Source organism: Lissotriton vulgaris, chromosome 3_2, assembly GCF_964263255.1.
Source record: "Lissotriton vulgaris chromosome 3_2, aLisVul1.2, whole genome shotgun sequence".
Taxonomy (NCBI): Eukaryota; Metazoa; Chordata; class Amphibia; order Caudata; family Salamandridae; genus Lissotriton; species Lissotriton vulgaris.
In genome coordinates, this window is record NC_141690.1 from 178,466,941 (window position 1) to 178,489,373 (window position 22,433).

The 22,433-nt window shown below is 45.7% G+C and overlaps 1 protein-coding gene across 6 annotated transcripts in view; it reads right to left on the bottom strand.

Moving 5' to 3' along the window:
* RGS12 (regulator of G protein signaling 12) overlaps positions 1-22,433 on the bottom strand; it is a 691,597-nt gene that overhangs the window by 330,084 nt on the left and 339,080 nt on the right. The gene's annotated exons all lie outside the window — the stretch shown is intronic.

Consider the following 22,433-nt stretch of genomic DNA (forward strand, 5'->3'; position numbering starts at 1 on the left):
ATCAGATTGTCCACAATCCGACACACACCGCTGGACATATCCTAGATGTCATTTTTGCTAATACTGAACTAGTTACCTTTCAAACTATAACTCAAGTCACATAGACCACCACATCCTTGCCTTCCAGCATAAAACAACACTAAGCGACTCACCTAAAACTACCTTACATCCATCCACCTATCGGTCGTGGAACAAACTCAATTTGGAACACTTGGAAACACAACTAACATCCAGTATAAATCTGGAAACCATAAATTATGTTCAAAATCTATGACAGTGGCTACAGGAAGCCTTTGACATCCTGATACCACTCAAAACCACACAACAGAACAAAAGAAAAAAAGCTCCTTGGAGAAACATAGAAATAAAAGACATAAAACAACAAATTAGAAAACTGCAACATACCTGGCTCAAAACAAACGCCAAACAAGACAAACTTCTCCTACAGAAAATTAACAGATTATACAAGTGTGCTATCAAAAATGCTAAGAAAAGGTACCCTTCAGACATATTCAAAATGCTAAATGTGCAAATAAAGAATTCTATAAAACACTCAATGAATTGCGCAAACCAAATTGCCTAGAAGGAACTCATCCTGTTACTCAAGATTTAACAGACAAACTGGTAAATCATTACACGGACAAAGCAGACACGTTGGAATCGTACTTAAAACATAAACAAAGCACCAGCACTAACCCTTGTACAAAACAACAATCCAAGAATGCTCTAATCAAGCCTCTCTGTTCCTTCCAACACATCTCACACGATGAATTTATGGACCTGGTCAAAGCAAGCAGGCCTGCCGGCAGCCCTTCTGACCCTTGTCTGCCACAAACTTTCAAGACAATTCTTTTAACAACCTCTGCTGCCATTCCAGTAAGAAGAATCATCAACGATTCCTTAACTACTTTAATATTTCCAGAAGAACTCAAAAAGTCATACATACGCCCTTTACTGAAGAAAACAAACTTGGACCCGCTGAACCCTGACAACTACAGACCCATTACAAATGGACCGTTCCTGGGCAAACTTCTAGAAAGAGCAGCGTTTGCCTAGATGTCACAATTCATTGAAGAGAATGACATACTTTCAGACTTCCAAACAGGATTCCATCCGGGAAGAGGCACTGAATCTGCCCTCCTTGCCATCTGGGATGACCTAAAGAATACAGTTGACCGCAACAGGGTTGCTGCACTACTCCTCTTGTACCTCTCAGCTGCCTTTGACACGGTGGACCATGACACTCTGAAACAAAGACTGTATGAAGCCGGCAGAGGGAACTGCACTAGACTGGATCGCGTCCTACCTTCGAAACAGAACTAATGTCATCCATACCCCACCTTTCTCGTACAAACCGTACTACAAAAAAGCAGGGATCCCTAAAGTTTCTATCATCTCACCCATGCTTTTAAACATCTACATGAAGTCATTACCAGTACTGATCAATACATTTCACCTCACGTACTATAACTATGCAGATGACACGCAAATACTCCTTCAACTGGAATGCCCCAAAGACATTGGAAAATCACCAATTTTCAGCTGTCTCAGAGCTGTGGATCAGTGGATAACCTGGAGCCATCTCAAATTGAATGCTTCAAAAACTGAAATACTCACGTGCGGCGAGTGGAAACATTACAACCCGCATGCCGCATGGCCTAATGAACTGGGATCACTGCCTAAAGTATCAAAGGACGTAAGAAACCTCGGGATGGCCATGGACTACAAGCTGTCGATGAATGCCCAAGTGGATAAACTAGCTAGATCAAGCTTTGCTGCTATAAAAACGCTGCAACAAATTTTCCCTCATTTGGGATTTCCACACAAGGTCCAAGCTACCATCTCCCTTGTTCTGTCCAAACTCGATTATGCCAATAGCCTCTACCACAGATCACCTTTAATGACCATGAAAAGACTACAACGGATACAGAACTCGGCTGCCAGACTACTCTTGCATATCAAACCGCAAGACCACATCTCCCCTGCCTTGAAAGCCCTGCATTGGTTACCGGTTGCCAGAAGATCCACGTTCAAGCTGCTTTGTATCACCCACAAAGCAATACATGGAATGGGACCACTCTTCATCAGGAATAAAATCACCAAACACTTTCAACAAAGGAACCGCCGCTCTAAAGGAGCATCTTGCCTCAAAATCCATACAAGAAAAAAACCATGGGTGGCACATCCTTCTCTGTTCAAGCAGCCAAACTATGGAACTCTTTACCCCCCCCAACATAACGTCCACCGACAACCACCTTATCGTCAGAAAACTACTCAAGATTTGGCTCTTCCCCACATAAGCACCATATGCAAACAGAAATTTACAGCATATTCCTCTGTATACAAGCATTTTTTTTCACTACAGATATGAACCTATCTTTGTGTATTACTTTGTATAAACATGTAAAATAATTATGTTTAGAGAAAAATAATAATAATAAATAAATAAAAATCTTTGGTCTACATGTACATACTTCCATTGTGCATCTATGTACCTTCCATGTACTTGTATCTGTGTGTCTGTTATTTTTCTCCTGAAAAAGCATATCCAATGCACTACCCTATTTCTAATCCTGTGCCTCTATCAATATCTTTAATCTACATATACTTACCTCCTTTATGTATCTATATACTTTCAATGTAATTATGGATCTATATATTTATCACTTTCTTCTAATTTAGCATTTCGCTCAATATATCTTCTAGCCCAACCTTCTGACTCATCTCAAACTTCTTCTACTACTCCTTCCAATGCACTAGCCTATCTCTCATCCTATACATCTATCAATATATCCTCTATCCACTCTCTCATTTATCCCAAACCCCATACCACTACGATTGCCAAAATAACCCTTTCTAGACTTTCTCCTACTCTACCCCTCCTTGCATCATCTGACACCTCTTTTATGCTGATTATTAAATGCCCATAAAATGTTTTTTTTTTAAATCTAACACCTCTTTTACTATACCGATCCCCTAAAACAAACCTTTCTAAACTCTTCCCTCTGAGACCCTCCCCCCACCAAAACTCATCCAAAAGTCTCCTACTACTGCTAAGACCTAAAAAATAAATAAATAAAAAATCCTTCACTCATTTATCTCTCCACTATCCTTTTCAATGGAAATTAACTGACTAACATGTTCACTTCTTAAATTCCATAATAAACTATACTAATATACTACCCAAATAACTGAATAACATATCCACTACTCAAATTAATTCATATTTTTTTTCTATACTAATTTTCAACAGTAATCCTTTATGGGTTCCGGAGTGGCGTGCTACCCGCCAGAAAAGCGCTTCAACACCCATCAGGGGTAACAAGTGCTATATGAATGCAAATCTTTCTTCCCCTTTTATCCCTCCGCTATCCTTCTCACTCCAAGTAACTGACTAATATCCACCACTGAAAGTACATCATATTTCACCATATTAATTTACCACTAATCCTTTAGGCTTCCTAAATAGCATGTGTCAACAAGCGCTATATAAATACAGACTTTTGTCCTCCTCTGTCCCTATGCGATCATTCCAATTCCAAGTAACTGACTAACCTATCCACCACTTAACATGTACTTGCATGTTTCACTAAACTTATTCAACACTAATCCTCTATAGGTCCCGGAGTAGCGTGCTACTCACCGAAAAATCACTTCAACACCTCGTCAGGGGTAGTAAGCGCTATATAAATGCAATTACAATACAATACTTCTGTATCAGAATTTGTATATACATTTCAGACATACGCAATACGGTTTTTGAAATAAAGAAAAAGCTCCTCTTCTGTCAAACAAGAGGCTGGCCTTAACTAAAGAGATGTTGCAGTACCGCTTGTCCAACTGTTGCATTCTCGCTGCGTAGATTGCAGACAGTAATGCTTTGTAAATGTGTGGGCATTCTTCCATGTCGTAGCACGGCATATTTTGTCTAATGTCACTCCAGCAAAGAAAGCTGTAGATGCAGAAATCGTTTTTGTGGAGTTTGCCTTAGCCCTTGCTGTCAGGGGCTTGTTAGCCTTATTGTGACAGAACTGAATCGCAGATGAGACCCATCTAACGATCATAGCCTTTGTTACAGCTGCTCCTTGTTTACTTGTCCGTAAACAATCAGGAGCCGATCTGTCTTTCTTATCTCTTTCGTTTTGTGTAGGTAGAACTTCAAACATCTTTTGACATCCAAAGTATGCAGTGCCCATTCTGCTCTGCTGGATGGATTTGGAAAGAAAGACTGAAGTATCACCGGTTTGTTGAGATGAATTTTTGTTGGTACCTTTGGTATAAATGTCAGGTTTGTCCGTAAAGTTACATAGTGTTCAGTGAAATGTAGAAAAGGTTCTTTGATTGTAAAGGCTTGTATTTCACTAACCCTCCTTGCAGAAGTGAGAGCTATTAAGAGGGATACCTTCCATATGAGAAACTTAAGCTCTGCTTTGTGAATTGGTTCAAATGGTTGTCTGATCAACTGCGCCAGTACTACATTGAGCTTCCATTTCATAGGAGGCGCATGCACAGGGGGAAATGTGCGGAAAAGTCCTCACATGAATTGTTTTACAATACTAGATGTACAGAGAGAAGGAGCTTGAGGAGATCTCCTATAACAGGAAATTGCAGCTAGGTGAACTTTTACTGACGAGAAAGTGATACCTGATCTAGCTAGTGAGAGAAGATATGGCAAGATTTGCTCGAGAGGGGCTTGTAGCAGGTTAATGTTATTTCTTTCGCACCAGAAACAGAATCTTCTCCATTTCAGACAATATGTTTTCTTAGTGCTTTCGGGATGGGACTTAGCAATGATTTCTCTACACTCTTGCGTTACGTTTACGTTCTAAAACTCCAGGACTTCAGGAGCCATGCGTCCAAATAAAGAGTGTGGATCCGGATGAAAAAAAAATGAACAGGCATCTGCTTTGGCACTCTTAAAGCCTTACGCAGATTCTTCCCCTTGCTCCTGAGGAAAGCCAAAGAGACAGTGTTGCGTGCCCTCATCCTTTCTCGGTTAGACTATGCGAACGCTCTGTTCATTGGTATTCCAGCTTACCTGATCAAGCGACTTCAGATTATCCAGAATGCTGTGGCTAGACTTCTTTTTAACATTTCGAGGAGGTCTAGCGTACAGCAATATCTGCGCACTCTACACTGGCTGCCAGTGGCCCAACGGATTCTGTTTAAATCTCTGGTCCTTTCTTTCAGAGCCACTCATGTTCAAGATCCTCATTACCTGAGAAAGCTTTTTTCCATGTATGTTCCTAATCGCTGCCTTAGGTCGGCCAACCAGTGTCGGATGGCCCTCCCACGATTCCATCGCGCTCGGCTAGGTGGACAATCCATTTCTGTAAAAACAACTAGAGCCTGGAACGCACTTTCCTTACAACTTCGCGCCACCCAGGATATACTTTCCTTCAAAAAAGCACTAAAAACACATCTTTTCACCACAGCACTCTAATTTCCATCTCCACCCCTTCTGCCTCTCTGCATGAGCTTGTGCCAGGACACTCTAGAGTATTTGAGCGCGGTATAAAACCTTTTATAACATAACATTACACATAACATGATTGACTTGGCCCTTGTTCCTCGATAACATCGTTGAAGACGGCTGTAGGCGAATGAGTTTCGACTCAAGACAACAGGAGCAGCTCCGGGAACCAGTACTGCCTGGGCCAACGTGGAGCTATCAGGATCAGATGACAACTTTCTGAATTAATCTTGCTCAGTACTCTGGGAATTAACGGGAAGGGGGAAACAGGTAGGTATATATCACAGACTAGACCCCGGTAGGGGGTACCTGCTGGCATAGTACTGGCATTTGGAGTTCTGCTTCGTTGCAAAGAGGTCTAAAGTTGGTTTTCCCCATTTTCGAAATACCTTGTCCAGCTGGGATTCTTCTAGCTCACTCTCCTGGCATCTGAACTGAGACCTGCTAAACGTGTCTGCGAGTGTATTGTGCATACCCCTGACATTCTCTGCTTTTAAGTGTTGCCATGGTGTGTAATCTATTCCCATGATTCTTGCACCTCTTGAGAAAGGATAATGGATTTTGTTCCTCCTTGCTGGTTGATATAGTATATGCTGGTGGTAATGTCTGTATGCATCAACACTGAAGAACACGCTATTCTCGGCAGGAAAGCTTGGAGAGATAGGAATATGGGTTTTACCTCTAAGCTGTTGATGGGCTGTGTTTGCTGCGCTGAAGACCATTTGCCTTGAATTTGCAAGTCCCGGAGATGACCTCCCCAGCACTTCATGGAGGTGTCCGTTATTAAAACGAAATCTGGGGCGCTCCGTAGGAAAGTCAGGCCTCGAATGAGATTGGATCCCTGAAACCACCACTGCAGAGTTTTCACCATCCGTGGAGTGATTCGAACTACATCTTCGAAGGATCCCGAAACCTGTTGCACTGTTTCTGTAGCTCCTCTTGAAGAGGCCTCATTTTCACTCTGGCTAGAGGTACCACATTTATCGCTGAGGAGCAGATCTGAGGAATGATTTGTACATTCTCACTTAAACTGACCTTTTTTCTGATATTGTCTTTGTAAGATTTTGCAGACGTATTTGCCTCTCCTGAGACAAGAACACTTTGCCCTGAATGATGTCTAAGGGTGCTCCCAGAAAAGATTTTACTTGAGCTGAAAGCAGAACCGATTTTTCCCTGTTTAGGGTAAGTTCCAACGCTTTGAACAGACAGAGGCAAGCTTTCGTTGTTCGATCGGCTTTCTGCACAGTTGCTGCTTTGAGCAGCCAATCGTCGAGGTATAGAAATACTTGAAACCTCTGCGATCGCAGGGTCGCCGCTACTGGGGCAAGGCACTTGGTGAAGATTTGTGGTGCTGATTGGAGTCCAAACTGGAGCATTTTTAATTGATAGTGGGTACCAGCCACTGTGAACCTTAAAAACTTTTGGTGCTTTGGGTGGATTGGGATATGGAAATATGCATCTTCCATGTCGAGGGAAGTCATGAAATCTCCTAAGTTCAAGCAACCCAGGATATCTGAGAGCGTTACCATCCTGAACGTCTGCTTCTTGAGAAACTTGTTGAGATTTCTTAGGTCCCAAGATCGGCCTCCATTCACCGGATTTCTTTTTTATTAGGAAATACAGAGAATAAGGAGTAGTTTCTGTCCTGTAACTCCAGTTCTGTAGTAGGGGTATCTCTGTTATAGTCAATCTAGTGAATAGTCCCGCCCATGTGCGTGGAGCCCGGCAAATCAAAAATAATCTCTTAAGTTGTCAAATCATGCAGAAACTGCAAAGACACTTAAGAGAGAATTTAAAGACAAATAATGCAGCCTATATCCACAGGCTACACTGTACAGTACTTCAACTAGAAATTCCACCAAACAACACCACACACAACACAGCCGGCCCAGTTTCTACCATAGAGAAACTTGCCTCTACCAGTAAAAGACTCTGGAATGATAGAGAGGAAGGCATGGACAGACAAGCCCCATAGGCTGCCAATATGTGGCTTAAATAGGATACTGTGCCATTAAGAGAACTTTCCAGAACTTTCTCCCAGTATCCCAGAATGCACAGCAGGTCCCTTTTACTTTCAGTTCTTTTTGAAGACGTAACACGCCAGACCTGTAGCATTCATTACATGAATAATTATCTCCACCAGGGAAGAGGGCGGGCGCTTATGGACTAACAGAGATACCCCTACTACAGAACTGGAGTTACAGGACAGAAACTACTCCTTCTGTAGTAGGGGATCTCTGTGTATAGTCATAATCTAGTGAATAGAATGGCAAGCCCATCCCCACACCAAAGCGGCGGTGGAGAAAAGAAATTAACACCACTATTGTGCAAACAAATTCTGCAGCGAAGCCTGTCCAACCTGAGCATCTGCTCTGGCATCAGTGTCCAGACAGTAATGCTTAGCAAAGGTATGAACCGACTTCCAAGTGGCCGCCTTGCAGATCTCTGCAATCGGAACATTACGGAGCAAAGCTGTCGTGGCAGCTTTTCCTCTGGTGGAATGAGCCTTAGGTTTACCCCCTAAGGTCTTATTAGCTTTTTGGTAACACAACTGTATGCAGGACACAATCCACCTAGAGATGGACTGCTTAGTGGTAGCAAGACCTGTCCTGACCGATCCATAATTGACAAATAATTGGTCTGACCTACGAATGTCTTTGGTTTTATCCAGATAAAATTTCAACACCCTCCTAACATCCAGGGAATGTAGAGACCTTTCCGCTGGAGATGAAGGATTCTGAAAAAACGTAGGCAACGTTATGGTCTGGTTGACATGAAAATCAGAAATAACCTTGGGAAGAAATTTAGGGTGAGTACGCATAACAACCTTAGCAGCATGAAATAGAGTATAAGGTTCTTGGCAACACAACGCCTGAATTTCACTCACCCTGTGGGCCGATGTAATGGCCACGAGGAACGCCGCCTTCCAGGACAGGTGCTGCAACGAAGCCTTATGAATAGGTTCAAAAGGCTCCTTCATCAATCTGGACAGCACCACATTCAATTCCCATGAAGGCGAAGGAAGCCTGACAGGAGGGAACATTTTCTTCAAGCCTTCCAAAAAATCTTTGATCACAGGGATCTGGAAGAAGGAAGTCTGTGAAGGGCATTTCCTGTAGGCAGTCAATGCAGCAAGATGAACCTTAATAGGACGAACATTAAGGCCAGACTGCGCCAAATGTAGAAGGTAAGGAAGGATGACGTCTTCCTTGCACGTCGTCAGGTCATAGTTCTTAGACTGGCACCAGATACAGAACCTCTTCCACTTGTAAGCATAGGAGGTCCGAGTGGAAGGTCTCTTAGACTCCTTCAGTATGTCCATGCAATCCTTGGGTAGATTTAGATGGCCATATTGCACTATCTCAGGAGCCATGACGCCAAACTCAAAGACGAGAGGTTGGGGTGCAACATCTGCCCCCGAACTTCGTGAGAAGGTCCGGCCTGCACGGCAGCCGAAAGTGAGGAAGGAGAGACCGGTGAAGCAAGTCCGTGAACCACCACTGTCTGGGCCATTCCGGGGCAATGAGTATCATCCGAGCCCTGGACCGGGCCAGCTTGAGGAGCGCCGCCGGAATCAGGGGAATGGGTGGAAAAGCGTACAGAAAGCTGTTCGACCAGTTGATCCATAACGCATTCCCCAGCGTCCCCTACTGGTAGTACCTGGAGGCGAAGTCTCTGCATTTGCTGTTTTCGGCGGTGGCGAACAGATCTACGTCTGGAGTCGCCCACCTTGCGAAGAATTCTCCTAGTACTTCGTCGTTTATGACCCATTCGTGGTTTTCCTGACTCAGTCTGCTCAGTGCATCCGCCTGAACATTCTGCACACCTGGCAGTTGGTTAGCCGTTATAGTCAGTCCTCTGGCCAGAAGCCAGTGCCAGATCGCCTGCGCCTCCTGTGACAGAGTGCGTGATCTCGAACCCCCCTGCTTGTTGAGGTAATACATCGTGGTCGTATTGTCCGTCTGTACAAGCAGAGAGTTGGTTTGCAAGGACGGATGAAAGGCCTTCAGTGCCAAGTGAACAGCTCTGAGTTCCAGAAAATTGATGTGATACGTGGCCTCCATCGGGGACCACGTTCCTTGAATCTGTAGGCTTCCGGAGTGCGCTCCCCAGCCGTGGAGAGACGCATACGTCACGATAGTCTGAGTGGGAATGTACTTGTGGAAGGAAACCCCTCTGAGGAGATTCTCCGTTGAACACCACCACTTAAGATACGACTGTCTCTGCATACTCTTCAGTCTCTAGTCGTCCCAAGATCCTCTCCTCTGATCCCACTGGTCTTCCAAGCACTCCTGCAGCGGTCTCATGTGCAGCAGTGCGTGTGGCGTCAGGAAGATACAAGAGGCCATCGATCCCAGTAGAGAAGACACCGTCCTCACTGTTGTAGATGGAGTGGTCATAAGAGCCTGAGCCTTCCGAAGGAGTGATAATCGTCGCTCTTCCGAAGGAGACACGCTTGCTGACAGCGTATTGATGGAGGCTCCCAAGTACTGAATGCACTGGACCGGAGTTGGGACAGACTTGGACATGTTGATGTGCAACCCAGCTTGTTCATGGAACACACGTCTTCTGGAAGTGTGCTCACGCTTCCGAGAAGGAGGAGGCCTTGATCAACCAATCGTCCAGGTACGGGTAAACAAACACCTTGTTCTTCCTCAGGTGTGCTGCTACCACCGCCATGCACTTCGAGAATGTTCTCGGCGCAGACTTTAGTCCGAATGGGAGTACTGTGTATTGATAATGATTGGCGCCGACTTGGAACCGCAGAAACTTCCTGTGTTTGTGTGCAATAGGCACATGGAAGTACGCATCCTGTAGGTCTATAACACATAGCCAGTCTCCCTGTTGCAACTGAGGATAAATCGGATGCAACGGCAGCATGCAAAACTTTTCCCTGCAAATCCATTTGTTTGCCGGTCGCAAGTCCAGAAAGGGCCTGAACTCGTTCTTGTCCTTCTTGCGAATCAGGATGAACCGGGAGTACAGACCTCTTTCTCTTTGAGACAGAGGTACGTCTTCTATCGCCCTTTTCCTTAACAGGATATCGGCCTACGCCTGAAGCTCGTGCAGTTGAAACTGCAAGCTGACCGGTGGAATTGCTGGAGGCGGGCTGGTGAACCGAAGACTGTATCCATTGCAAACAATATTCAGCATCCACTTGTCCTGAGTAATTTTTCTCCACTCTGCCAGAAAAAATTGAATGCTTCCCCTACCGGAGTGGGTAACAGATCCGGGGGAAGTAAGTGCTCAGGGCCTAGACCCGGCCGGGCCTTTGGTCGCTGATGCCGACTGTTGGCCTCCTCTGCCCTTGGGCGTTTCTGGAACGGCTTACGGAACTGTTGATGTTGCTGCGATTGTCCCAAAGCTTGGTCACGTCCTCTGCCCTGCCCACCGAATCGCCGTTGGAACGGGCGGTACGACTTCTTTGCTTCTTTGGGCTTCTCTAGACCCACAGCCGTGAGTGTTTCGGCCTCCGCCTTCATATGGGCCATTTCGTCATCCGCATGTTTCCCAAATAGGGTTTCGCCAGAGAATGGAAGGTTGGCTACCCTTTGCTGTGCGTCTGGTTTCAGTGACGTAAGGCGGAGCCAGGCATGACGTCGCTGGTTAATCCCATGGCAAAAGCCATGTGCCGCTAAAAGGGATGAATCTGTCGCAGCGCTGATAATTTGATTCGCTACTAGCATCCCCTCGTTTAGCACTTCCTGGAAGTCTTCCCGCTTATCGCAAGGTAAGTGTTCCGCAAACTGCTGGAGGGAGTCCCAGAGGGCGCGGTCATAGCGCCTCAACAAAGCCGTGGCACTCGCAGCCTTCATAGAGGTCACCCATGTTCCACATACTTTCCTTCCAGCTGAATCCATCCATCTAGACTCTTTGTCAGGGGGAACTGTGGATGACGGGGTGGTGGCATGTTGGCATGTTGTTTGCGGGCCGCCGTCACAATCACGGAATCCGGAGGAGGTTCCACCCTTAGAAAAGCCGGGTCCGAATCGGGAGCGCGGTACTTTTTCTGCAATCTCGATGGTGCCGCCTTAGTTACCGCAGGGGTGAGGAAAAGGTCCATGGCCGGTTCCTCCAGGCCCGGCACCAGAGGTAGTAGTGGACGAGACAGGTGTTTCTAGTGCAGTGTCTCGAAAATGACTGATGTCTTAGGAGTGGGCACCGTCAAGGATATGCCCAATTTGGCAGCGCCTCTCAAAAGGACATTATGGAACGCCACCAGGTCATCAACCGGCGACACCCTAGTGTCTGGCGATCCCGACAAAGTCGGAGAGTAGTCCCTGGTCCCTGAGGTGCGAGAGCGAGATCTGTGCCACCTATGGCGGTGTCTCGACCGCGTGGACGACCTGTGGCGCGATCGCTCCTTCCTCCTGGAGCGAGAGCGTGCTCCCGGCACGTGCACGCTCCGCAGGTTTCCTCGGGGGAGTCTTCCGCGGTTCCTCCTGGGGCCTTGGTCTAGGAGTCCCCTTAGGTGGTGTAGGAAGAGGAGGTAGTGACACCGACCTTGGCGGAGGAACAGGGGATATCACCGACCGAGGGGCGGACCCATGCGGTGGAAGCAGTGGTAGTGGTCGTCCTGGTGGAAGCGGAGGGTTGGTGGGAGGGTCCTCCATAGGTACAGGAGGAGGGGGCGACTTAGGTGGTGTATATACCACAGAGTACACCGAGCCCGGTGACTTCTTCGGGGAAGGGGACTGCGACCCAGCCCCTTCAGCAGGCGATCGCTTTCTCATGCACCCTCCACTAGATCCAGCCTGGCTTCTGGCGCCAGAACTCCTGCGCCGTTTAGGAAAGTTGGAGCGACTCCTAGACGCCGATCTCTTCCTTCTCGACGCTGAGCGTCGCCTTTCCGGCGTCGAACGTCGCCTCCGCGACTCTGGCGTCGAACGCCGCCTCCCGACGTCGACCTCTTCTTTGACGCCGAACGCCACCTCCGCGACGTCGACCTCTCCTTCCTCGACGCCGAACGCCGCCTCCGCAACGTCGACCGGTCCATTCTCGACGACGAGCGTCGACTCTTCCTTCTCGAGGTCCTCGACGTCGAGGATCCCCTCGACGCCGATCTTAGTCTCGACGGCGACCGGCGGTGTTGCCTCGACGGCGAGCGCCGACGCCTGTCGCTCCTTCGACGTCGATAGTCCGACGCTGACATAGACGACGACGATGATGAAGATGCAGTCGACGGTGGTCTCGACGGCGGCCTGTCCAGGCCCTTAGACGTCGAATCCCCGCGCCGTCTCGACCCGGAGACCCGGGGAGATGGGGAACACACCGTCGTCATCTCTCTCGACGTCGCCGTTTGCTGGTCTTCCTGCCTCTGGGGAGCCCCCCAGAGGCCTCAGTAGAGGAAGAGGGAGCTTTCCCGGTCTGCCCAGACCCACCTGCAGCCGTCTGTCCTCCAGGCCTTGCAGCCTAATCTTCAGCCTTTCCCTCAGAGTTCTTGCAGAAAGGTTCTTGCAGATGTCACACTCTTCAGGGACATGTGCTTCAGGAAGGCAGATGATGCAGACCTCGTGTGGATCAGTCTTGGCCTTCTTCCTCCCACAGATAGGGCATTTGTCGAAAAGGGCAGGCATTTTAGAGCCCTATAACACCTGACACATAGGAGAGAAGGGAAAGCACCAAGACAAAAACTGAAACACTTTTAAATCACAAAGTGCACAAAAAATCCAATAAACCCTTGAAAAAGGGGAGAGCTCAATGCCAGGGTCCTGTTAGCAGGAGCCGGAAAAAAGAACAGAAAGTAAAACGACCTGCTGTGCATTCTGGGATACTGGGAGAAAGTTCTGGAAAGTTCTCTTAAAGGCACAGTATCCTATTTAAGCCACATAATGGCAGCCTATGGGGCTTGTCTGTCCATGCCTTCCTCTCTATCATTCCAGAGTCTTTTACTGGTAGAGGCAAGTTTCTCTATGGTAGAAACTGGGCAGGCTGTGTTGTGTGTGGTGTTGTTTGGTGGAATTTCTAGTTGAAGTACTGTACAGTGTAGCCTGTGAATATAGGCTGCATTATTTGTCTTTAAATTCTCTCTTAAGTGTCTTTGCAGTTTCTGCATGATTTGACAACTTAGATTATTTTTGATTGCCGGGGTCCACGCACATGGGCGGGACTATTCTCTAGATTATGACTATACACAGAGATCCCCTACTACAGAAAAACCCTTCCCTTTCTGGGCGAATGCCACCGTCTCAATAGCATCCTTGAGGAGCATAGCCAAAACGTTCTTTCGTAGTATGTGAATACAAGGGGGAGGGGGGCTCTTGGGTTGGGTGGATGGTGTCCGCTGAAGAAATGTTTGAGGGTGACCCTTGGTAACTAGGTCCAAAACATAGCGATCTGATGTAATCTCGTACCACCTTTGCACGTAACCGGAAATCTTTGCACCCACGGGTAGGGAGGGAAGATGGACTGGTACCCTGACATGCTCATTGCTTTCTACTTTTTTTTTTTTTGAGTCACGGCTTTGCTGGGGTTCTCGCTTGCGGCCTCCCTGGTGAGAGAAACCAGCCGTTGAAGATTGCCGATACAATGGAGGGTTATAAGAGTGTCGATACTGGGATTGGTATGGTTGGTATCGCTGAGGTCTCTGGTATCCTCCTTTATAAGTGGCAAATCCTTGCCCTGTAGCACCTCTGAAAGTTACTATCCTGTACTGTAAAGCTCCCAAAGTCTTTGCGGTATCCGTATAATTTTTGATTGCCAATAGAGCCTCATCAATGTGTTTACCGAAGAGTGACTCACTGTCAAAAGGCATGTCAAGAATCTTTGCTTGTACTTCTGGCCTAAATCTTTGCTTGTACTTCTGGCCTAAAAGTTTTGCTTTTAGCCTTCCGTGGCGTCAAAGTACGGCCACTCCTGCCAACTGCCGAAAACCAGTGTTTGCTACATCAAGGGCACAGTCTATTGTCTCTGAGGCTGGACGTTCATCCTCCAGCAGAATTTTGCATGCACCCTGTCTATTTTCCTTCGGAATTAGGTCTATTAACCCTGCCATTTCAGACCACATTTGGAGGTCACAGCTGCCGATAATGGCTAGAACATTTGCTGCTCTGATTATCACAGCTGCCATTGAAGAGAACCTTTTTCAAAGAATATCCCTTCTACGCCCTTCCTTACCTGTGGGTGGTAATCAGGGTAGCCGGATTCTTGGCAGCCTTTGTGCAGCCTGGGAGATGGCTGTATCTGGCTTCGGATGTCCAATAAGGCATGATGGGGAGTCATCCGGAGCCCTATATTTCTTTTCAACACGAGGCAGCACCGGTGGTATGGATGCTGGCGTTTTCATGATTCTGATGCACTCCTGCCAAATATGGTCGATGATAGGAATTGAGCACACCACTTTTCTTGTGTCTGCTTTGAAATCTTAAAGGAAACATTCTGTCTGCTTTACTGTCATAGGTAGATGGAACCTGTTTGCATCAAGTAATGAAGCTCCCTATATCCTCCTCCGGAGGGTTTGAAGGAAGGTGCGGAGGAGGAGATGGTGGCGGAATAGCGTAATCGTCCCAGGGGTCGGGAGTAGATGTTGGATCTGGCAGTTCACCTTCCTCAACCTCTTCTTCTGAAGAGGAAGGGTTTTGTACTCCGGGTCAATTGTCCCAGAGCCTGGCAAAATCCCAGGAGTATCCGTAGATTCTTCCGCTTGAGGAACTTAGTTTACAAATTTATTTGGTTGAGAAGGGAACCTTTGCCTATAATCCGCCAACATGGCTTGCAGGTCCTCAATTAATGAAGGCGACAGGTGGGCCATATACATGGGGCGCGGTTCTTGAATGAAGTTAAACTGATAGCTATGCCGTTGAGCCATAAACAAATGTTGGTAATAGTGCGCCTCGCCTTGATAATCGTTCTCCTCATCATCTTCCTGGCACTTTACATGGAGCTCAGATGGACTGTGAGCTATCCCATAGAGGCGGTTATCATCGTCATCATCTTTCCTCAACGTGCCCTTCCACCAGATGCGAATGAAGCAAGGGTGACACCTTGCTATAATCCTGCATAGACAGGTGTAAAAATGTTTGTTACTCTGGTAACCTGAGTTATTATCGTCGACTGGCGTAGACAGCGCAGAAACCATAGGCAAGGGAACTACCTTCGTCGACGGTGTCGTCGTCAACGGAACCTTTCTCGATGGTGTCTTCGTCGACGGAATGGTAGTCGACGGAGGAAGACAGTCTTCAACGAGATGAAGACTCTTCTAGAGAGAATAGGAGACTGAATCGCCGTTGTCGTAACTGTAGCCATCGACTATGGCGTTGATGAGGTCACACAAATTGTCTTCGACGAGAGAGAGAGATTGACGTCGACAATGGCTTCTTTAGGGATTTTTTACTTACAGGATCAGAAGATGAAGCTCTAGGGCGATCGCTATCCTTCCTTACAGGTGTAGAGAACACAGACAACTCTGGTTCAGAAGAATGTTTGGCAGCCTTCTACTTACTTGAAACCCTTTCCTGGGAAGATTTAAAATGTTTCTTTCCCTCACCCGAGGATCTGTCCTGATATCTAATCCTCTTGTGGGATGTTAAAGCTCTGTCTTCTTCATCAGAAGAACAAGAATGTTTTGTGGTTTGGAGCCACAATAACAATTTTCCTTTTTTGTCCTTGAGGGTCTTCTTAGAGAAGGTGCAACAGATCTTACAGTCTTTCACTTCATGCCTAGGATGGAGGCAATAAATACATTCTTTGTGTGGATCATCCACATGTACTCTTTTCCTCCCACAAGCCTTACAAGGGCGGAAAAGGCCTTTTTTGTCTGACATAATGTCTAGAATGTTTGAGTAGAAGAATAAAACTGAGTAGCACTCAGGGAGACTCCCTTCCACGCGACGTGTAGTGAAAATCTGAAGAGAACTGGCTCCTGCTAGGAGTGTTCTAGAGGGTGCTGACAGCTGATTGGCTGTATGCCAACATTTGGTCCTGTTTTTAAAAAGGACACTGATAGGCTACTAATGAGATGGCCTAGAGCCATTTTAGTCTATTAGGGATTTAAGGCACTGCTTGTATATTTTACAGTGGGACTCCCATCTTAACAACGGGGAATGATTCAGACATGTGAATCTATGAAAGGTACCCCAATACTGGATAACATATTTGGGGATCTTGTAGCTCTTGGTTGAAGATGAAGATTAATGCAGAAATAGACAAACAAGGCACCAAACTCTCACTAAAAACACACAAGAATAAAGAGATTAAAGAGCCATACAAGGGCATTCAGAAGAGGATCCGAAGGCAATTCAGGATGCAACAAGCAAAAATTCTGGACTTAAATAGAAGCAAGTTGGCGAGACAAAAATTAAGCGCATGAATGTGGCCATATGAATCTATCACTTATTATGGACTCCTTTAAATACAATTCAAACAGGAAATGACGTCACAGAAGTGATGCAGGACCTTACCAAACAACTATTAATCATTTAGATGTATGTCTTTGCTGCATAACCATTAGCAGCTTTCCCAGGTTTAAGTATCATATTTTTAATGTTTGCTTTACTGTATGTGTTCAGATAAAAACTTTACTAATACATACCACTCTACATCATTTATTTCAATTTGATGCTACAAAAAGCACCACTTCCCTGGTCATCTCCAAAACATGAGCAATCACTGTACAAACATCCGCTCTAAACCTTTTATTCTGGAATGCATCCACTTGAATTCAAGTTTGGTCTTTCCCCCGCTAGAACATTGTAGAAAAGAGCCTTTTTAGACATGGTTACCCCACACTTTTTGAATGAAAGTGCACTGGGTTCCTTTTAACCAGGTCGCCAGTACCAGTATTCTTCGTCTAAATTGTACCATTGTTCCACAATTGGCACTACTTTAGGCTCCATCAAGGTATCTAGTAAATAGTATCCCTTGTATCTAGGGCACTGGGACTAAAGAGGGCCCCTTAGGGCTGTAGCATGAATTTTGCCACGCTAAGGGACCCCTCACCAAGCTCATCTGAATTACCATTGCAGCCTGTGTGTCATGGTGAGGAGAAAAATGAAGTCGACAAGGAACACATTTCTGTGTGCCATGCCTCCAAAACACTAAATGTGGTATAGGCAGGTCACCCCTACAGCAGACTTTACAGCCCCAAGGCAGGGTGCACTATGCTGACTGACTGGTCATGGCCGGCTTGCCACCACACACTAGTTGCTGACCCCTTGAGGTGAGAGCCTTCGCTCTCAAGGTCCGGAACAAAGCCTGCTCTGGGCGGAGGGGTTTATACCTCCTCCACGCAGGATCTGCATTCCAAGGCGGGAAGCTATAGAGGCTTCCCCCACCTTTGTTATGCGACCCCAGCCACTCTAGATAATGGAGATGCCCGCCGCATTGTCCAGGCCCCACTTTTGGCGGCAAGCCAGGCCGGAAAACTAGTAAGTTTGGAGGTGTGTCCAACACCAAGCCAGCACCACCCTTTAGGTGGACTAGCTGATGGGGACACCACCTTTTCATATTCCTTCATTTTGTTTTGGACGTAATTAGCATTCTAGGGTCAGGGTTATGCTGATATCTTAACGGAAGTGGTCATATAGGCACTCTAAAGGTAGGCAGCACATTGGCTACTACCTGTCACTTCCCTTAACGCCCCAAATTGATTTTCCGAGTTGATACCCAATAACTCAGATTCCATGGATCAAGAGAAGGATGAGGAACAATCACTGCCTTTGGCACCTGCAGTCGAACTGTGAACTTTTGTCATGAAATCTTGTGACTCGCAACCCTCTCGACAATCCCTACAGAATGACTCGTCCTGGAAGCTGGAAATCTAGCACAATCCTTGGGTAGCCTGCCAGCACTTCAAAAATTGCCTACAGTCTCCCTTGGAGCAGAGGAGCTACTCCCCAGCAGTCTGAGGGCACCAAAGAGCAAGTCCAGTTCACCGCCTTGAAGCTCCTTGGCCCAACCAACGTCTCAGACAATGGAGAAGAGATACCAGATCCTTCTCCCCACCAAGACACCAGGACCAACCAGTGCTGTGCAGCACCAATACCAGTGGTATCCGACGCCCTGCACCAAACACCAACAGGGGAGTCCAATCCAGATTCCCACTGCACCATGACAGAGCAGCTGTCAAGGGACGTCAGTATCACTGAGCCCCACTTAATGAGTGGCCTAGCTGTCCTGATTGTGCCCCTGCCAGCTGCTTATCCCTAACCAGGAGGATCACCTTTACGCACCCAGTCCAACTGACCTAGCCACTCTGCACCTGAGCCGCCCGTCCTTGGTACCGACGAACCAGCTGTACCCCCTTCCTCTAGGGACGCTTGCGACCAAGGCCCCCGTTTGGAAGCTCTCTCACTTGTCCCTAAGTCCCCCTTTGAAGCATGTTCCTAGGTGGTCTGCTAGTACTTTGGGCCTTAAACTGCTTTTTTTAAAAAAAAGATTTCTTTATTTAAAAGCAATCACAGACATGGTGATCTGCTATCATGCCGGTAAATGTAGCCAATCATAGTAGGTGATAGTTTGTGACCTACCTCTGGCGCATTAATGGCCAAGGTCTACTGGTGGCCACTAGGATTTAGATTATACTGAACTACATATTAGTACATAGGTCGGTTTACAAAATACCAATGCATTCGGTAGATGCTGGGCACTTAAAACGCTTTTTCAGACTTTTTGACTGGGATCAATCCACTTGGTGTATCTGACTAGGGCTCACACATTGCCTTTTTATTTAATTCTGACTGCTTTGTATCTCATTACTAGATATTGAGCACCGGTTTATTTTTTGTGAGCCATCTAGCCCTAACTTTGAGATGCACACTTGTCCACCGCAAATAATTACTTTTTTTAAACTAACAAACAAGTAGCAGCATAAAATAAAGCCTATCAGCATCCTGAACAGTTTTTTTAGATCCCGGATGCCATGAATATGCTGCTCCTCTCACATATGCCGAATAAGTTGCAGATAATAAGTGGCCTTTCCATTTCTTGGCAAGCGTGACATGTTCAGTAGCCACCTGATGAGTTTCCTGTAAGAAAGCTAACTGAACTCTGTATTTCCACTAGCACATTATATCTGTGCATTTAAGTAAAATTTTATTTAAATTGAGAAATTTAAAGTCATCAATTTATTACACACACCGATTGCAATATTTTATTGACACATTATTGAGATCTGTCTCCATTTTACCATCCGTGACTCCTACGCTGAAGCTAACCAACAATATGTTGCAGTCCTGAATAGACCTGTACCTCATCACATAAGCTGAACATCTACAGAACCCTTTGCATCTCCTGTATAGCAACCATTTCTACATCTATTGCAATGATGCGAGCCTTGTTTCTGCCAAAACCGGCCGGTCTGGAACACTTTCTAGACCACTAAAGAATATTTTGCCATTTGTCATCACTCATAATTTTGCAGGGTAAAAAAAAAAAAAAAACGAAGCATGTACTGTATGTTGTTTTCTCTGCTTTTTGACCGCTTTGAAATGATTACATGATTTCTACTCTTTCAGAGTGAAAAGAGGAGGCAGCATAATGGTACACCCCTCAGAGGTTACTGACCCTATCCATCAGGCATTTTGCAAAATTATAGCTCTAGCAGTGAAATTTATGAATCTGGCAATTATTACTCTGGACAGAGCCAATGCTTTACGCTAGGGTGTTAGTGTTCTAGGTACTCCTCCCATGAAGAAAAGGTGGATAATCCTCAAGGTTTTAATTGGTTTTCACAATTAATTGTGTACATTACCCTCTACCTCTTTCAGGAAACCAGTAATCTTATGTTATAGCACCAACAGTATCTTTTTACTTCTGCTCTGCCTTTCAGTAATATTTTGTAACACTGACATTTTCTATATATGGTAAACTGAACATTGGCTCCAGTGCTTTCATTGACACCTTCCTTTAACCAACACTTATCTGATTAATTTCAATACGCTAGTCACTGATTTTAGATTACTTTAAATGTCTACTTGGAAGGGCTCAGTATTTCCTTACTCTTCAGAAGCACTTTTTGGTCTACTTTTAACAGCTGCAGTGTAATGATTAGCGTTGTTGCTCTCAACCTCTTTACTGATCATCTATTTTAACAACAGAGACCACAGAATATTGTTTTCAATACATAGTAAGTGCACATAATGTAAGTATTCTCTTTTACAGATGCCTAAGGAGCCATAGATCAAAGTGGCATAAAATTAGAGAAACTAGTTTGTACCTCACTAACCGTTCCACACTATAGAATACTGCACACCACAATTGCTAATGAGAGACCTGTCAGTCAGTGCAGCTGCCTCATCAATGTCCTCCGGCTGGAAAGATAATATTTATACCAGAAAAAGTCTGCAGACTTCACTACAGCAGTCTCTAGCTGATGCTATACTTATCAGCGAACCACTTCTTACATATAATAATCCTATGTTATTTCTGTCACCAATGTGGTTGTTCAATGCTGATTGGGGAGCACTGCCTGTCTGAACGAGAAGTACACTCTCATTTCCACTGCACACTTCGGAGCTACAGCAGGACTGAGGCATGATGAGCCCAGTCTACACCTAGGACACACTCCTCCAGTAGGGACAACACAGCAGACATACTAGCAGATAGACATTGACTTATTGTGCTTGCTGCTCCAAGGTCTCATTCACTAGGCTCTTCTCTTGGTCTAGGTGTGTAACCAGCTCCACCAGCCAAACCCAGCTACCATCAATACACAAACAGATTCCCTGCTAGCTGCAGCCCATTCTGTCTTGGGTAGGTGTGAAAGTCCCAGTAGCGCACACTTAGATACCAGCTCCACGGTGGGCAAGGAAACTCAACTACTCAACAGGTGATGTGACTGAACAGTAATACGACAGACATTTTTCAGACTCATATCATGGTTTTATACACTCTTCAAGTTTAAAAATACTTCTTCAAGCGCTTTTCCATGTTCCAAGCCTCAGCATACATTTCAAAACAGAATGTTATTCCTTCTGCAATAGAAGAAGCCCGTCAAGTTAACCTCTCATCTGCAATGTTGCCAGTCCTTAGCCATGGCTTAGCAATTTTTTTCTATAAATAATATCAAAAGTATTCATACAATTGTCGATCAAGAAAATAAAACTCAAGACTTAAATGTCACATTTGCAGCGCAATCAATAACTAATCTAGGTGAACTGCTATGCCTAGCAAACCTCTTTCGTGGCATTCTATATATAACCTTAGAAATAGTCTCAAAGTCAGGATGACACTATGACGTCAACCCCAAACTAGGGGTGGGCGGAATTTGCGTAATGGCTTTATGCAAATCACCGCGAAACGGTAAAAAATCTCTGCGAACAAGTGGAATAGCTTGTTCACGATGCTTTTTGGCTGTTCGCAATCGCTGTTTGCGTGCTCGGGGGAAATATCTCGAGAACACGCATTTGAGAACGCAAACAAGCAAAAAATTTCGCGAAGTAGTGGAACGCAGAATTTGGGGCAATTTCGCATTCTACGCGGAACAAGAAATTACCCAAGTTCCGCGAACGGAACGAAATTCAACGCCCAGGCCTACCCCAAACTACACCCTAAGATTATGAAGAATGTTGGGGACCCTTTTGTGCCATCTCAATAATCAATCTTTCAAACAAAGCCTTCTGCCAAATCTATTTAAACAGTCAAATGTTAGCCCTTTGCTAAAGAAACCATTCCTTCACACAGATGTAATATTTAGCACATCTTAACTCTGCCTATGTGGTGTGCAGTGCCATGGTGACATATGTTAATGGACATGAGACACATTGTTATGTGAGGGGTTTCTGCCATGTCTGCACAAGCGCAGTGGAAAGTTCTGAATAGGTGTCTGGCCTTAAGTAAGGCATATTGGGCCTTGGAGAGTCGAGGTTTGCAGACCAAGCTTAAAGCATATCGCGTGACAGCAGCCTTCACATGTGCTACCTTGAATATACTACAAGTGCTGGAGATTAACAAAGTAAGAATGGGTGGCAGATCTTCCTGCATTAAAACTGAAATGTGAAACTGGCTGTTAACCACAATATGA